The sequence below is a fragment of the Macrobrachium rosenbergii genome, chromosome 56 (genome assembly GCF_040412425.1).
Source record: "Macrobrachium rosenbergii isolate ZJJX-2024 chromosome 56, ASM4041242v1, whole genome shotgun sequence".
Taxonomy (NCBI): Eukaryota; Metazoa; Arthropoda; class Malacostraca; order Decapoda; family Palaemonidae; genus Macrobrachium; species Macrobrachium rosenbergii.
Window position 1 is genome coordinate 63164908 of NC_089796.1, and position 3955 is coordinate 63168862.

Sequence of the window (3955 nt, forward strand, 5' to 3'; positions counted from 1 at the left end):
TGCTGCAGGAGTTAGCCTTCCACCCCCTCATCATATTAAAAAACAAAAGTGGCAAAACACTTGCTTATATGGCTAACTTCAACTCGTGATATGTATTTTTTATATTGGTTTTAGGGACGTTTTTGGCATAACATAAATTATGTCATTATCTTTACAACGACATCAAATTCCTACTGCAGAATTATGTATAAAGTTACACACACGGCATCTATAAACTTGGTCAGTTCATATGATAACGTAATCATGAATCTAACAAAATCTTTATCTTATTGGAGGAATGTTAGGCAATCGGTATTTATTGTTTTGAATAAGTACGCGATGATAAAAGATAGAAATGAGTATATATTATTCTAATATATAATCATAAACAATAATTTGATTTTCCTAAATGGTGGGAATACTATTCCTTACTGTGTATGATTACATTAGCAAAAGCTATGAATTGGCTTGTTGTGTTAACGTGTTCTTCCTACACAATGTTGGTGATCATGTAATAAATGACATAGGATCGTGTGTAGGACCATTTTAACACTGTACGCAAAAAAGGAATGTGTTTATTTTCTTATTATATCATATAACGTCTTCAACCATATGCATGAACGGGCGGGGCGAATGACTTGTGATTATCGCTTTTTGCATGAAGAAGCTGTTGCCACATGTTGCGAATGTAAAATCTGGTTAGTTCGTACAGTAACGTAATCATGAATCAAACCAAATCTTTCCCTTCTTGGAGGAATGTTAGGCAATAGGTATTTATTGTTCTGAATAAATACGTGTTAAAAAAAAGATAGAAATGAATATATATCATTCTAATATATAACCATAAACAATAATTTGATTTTGCTAAATTATGGGAATACTATTCCTTACTATATATGATTACATCAGCAAAAGGTATGAATTGATGTGTTGTGTGAGCGTGTTCTTCCTACACATGTTGGTGATTATGTAATAAATGATGTAGGATCGTGTGTAGGACCATTTTAAGAGAGAGAGAGAGAGAGAGAGAGAGTTTGGTAGTGGTTTCTGCTGGCTGAAAGTGTCGCGTTTAGTCACTACTATGCATGCACGTACTTGGCTTCGCTTTCTACAGAAAGAAATTATTGAATTAAATTTTCAATGTAGATTTTATCAAGGTAATAAACAATCATATTAATTATTATCATAAATTATGATCAAAGTTCATGTAAAATCTGATAAAAAATTTGTTATTGGGGATTTATTGTTGTAGGTTAATCATACGCCTGGCAGCACCAGAAGAAAAAGATGAAGCATCAGGTGAGAAATGAGAATATACCCAGAAAACTGAAGGTGATGTAAAAATGAAAATTTCATTTGTTTTGTCTGTGTTTGTATGTCTGCCACAGGGTAGGGGTTTGATTTTGAGTTAAAAACCTTTCTGGGGTGACATAGAGCCTATGTGAAAAATTTTGTCTGGGTTTGCCATGCGGTTCGGATTTGTATAGAAGCCAAACAAGTGTATGCGCATTCACTTTTTCTATATAGATTTACTAGCTGACCAACCCATCACTGCCCAGGAAAACTCTGAATGACAGTCTATGGGTAGGGGGAGGGAAGAAGGAAGGGGGGAGGGAGAAGGGAAAGGGGAAGGGTGAAAGGGAGGAAAGGGAGGGGGAGGGGCCTGGGAAGGGGGAGGGAGGAGGAGGAAAAATGGAAGGGGGACGGAAGGGGAGGGAAAAAGAAGGGAAGAGGGGAGGGGAAGTGGGAAGGGAGGAGGAAGGGGAAGATAGAGGGGAGGAGGAAGGGGAAGGGAAGGGGAAGGGAAGTTACGTTCCTCTATCAGAAGAGAATAAAAAGCATCTCCACTGAACAAAGACAATAAATAAAAAATATTGCATTTCTACAATTCGCACTTAGGTGTGTCTGTTTGTTTGTGTGTGGGTGGCTCTTTTACAAAGCATTCAACGTGTCAATTGAGACATCATTCGATCGACTTTTGCTGCTCCATGATTTGTCGTAAACAACCATATTTTGATGGTTCTTTATTCAGTCATTATTATATAAACATATACAGTATATATAAATATGCAAATGACCGAGAATATAGGTCAATGAATCATATGATATAAGAAAATAATATATCTGACCACAATAAACCCCAAAAAAGAGTTTGAAAAGCTTTTTCACATTTGGTGTGGCAGACCGTACCTACTGGCATTAGGTATGTAGTGAAATGTTGTCAAAACACTCCATAAACCTCATTTAAACTGAATTTATAAAAGTATACGCCATCGTGACGCTACGAAGTAGTCGCTATAACGAATTCAGAAGGCAAAAACGAAGAAGAAACGATCGAATTAATGAGAAAACTCGCATTTGAACTAATAAAGAAAAATGATATACTGTCATCATACATCTTGCACGTCGTGTTGAGCTAGGAGCTAGCACACATGCACAAATAAGGAAGACAACTAAAAAAAAATCTTTGGACCTGCTGGTTTGGGTTCATTGTTTATAGCTATGCAATATGTTTTATAACGAAGCCAAAAATATCTAATTTAGCAATACTACCAAGTAGTGAGATATATGTTTAACACTTATATTAATAATTATCATAAATTATGATCAAAATTCACGTAAATTCTGATAAAAAATTTGTTATAGGCGTATAGGGGATTTCTTGTTGTGGGTTAATCATACTTTTGACAGCGCCAGAAAAAGAGGTGAGGCGTCAGGTTGAAAACGAGAATAAACCCAGAAAACTGAAGGAAAAGGTAACGTAAAAACGAAAATTTCATTTGTTTTGTCCATGTTTGTATGTCTGTCAAGGGGAAGTGGTTTGATTTTGAGTTAAAAACCTTTCTGGAGTGACAAAATTTTGTCTGGGTCTGTCAAGCGGTTTGGATTTCTATAGAAGCCAAACTAATATACAACCATTCACACACACACACACACACACACACACACACACACACACACACACACACACACACACACACATATACATATATATATATATATATATATATATATATATATATATATATATATATATATATATATATACTGTATATAGATAATTGTATATATATGAAATAAGTATGACACCTATATATATATATATATATACATATATATATATATATATATATATATATATATATATATATGTATATATATATATTGTATATTACTAAATGTTTGTGTGTGTTCAAGAGTATGCAAACTTTATAATACTTGAAATGTGGACTGTTTGTTCAAGAAAGCTTGTAACTTCATGAAATAAGTACTCCAAAATGACACCTTTAGTAATTCTACTAATATATAGATATAATATATATGTGATAAAGTTATATATATATATATATATATATATATATATATATATATATATACAGTATATATATATATATATATATATATATATATATATATATATATATATATATATATATATATATATATATATATATTACTAAAGTGACACTCCATATCAAATGGGAGGCGGACAACTAGTATATCTATATATTACATTTTGAGTATTAAATAACATAAATCAGAAATTTAAATTTAAAAATTAAGCAAATGCTTTCTTGAAGGGACAAAAAAAGGACAGTAAAAAACCACAAAAATCAACAATATAAAAAAAAATGGGTATATGATAATGTGGACTGTTTGTTTAGAAACTAAACGAAACGAAAGATAACTTTTTGGCTGAATAAATACTCCATTAATTAAAATGGCCTCCATTAGATACCATCCAGTTTGAATGAGGTAAAAGCCAAACCCAGAGTTTTCCAACATCAGAAATCATTAATTTAAAACTTCACTTGAAAAATATGAATGTTTTAGGCGAGCAGCAGAACAATTGTGTATGTGATAAAGTTAAGTTTTATAATATATTGGTCCATATACTTTTATATATATATTTTTTTTTATATTGTATATATTTTTTAGAGACATTTTGTTTTGTTTTATAATTGTCCTTCTATTT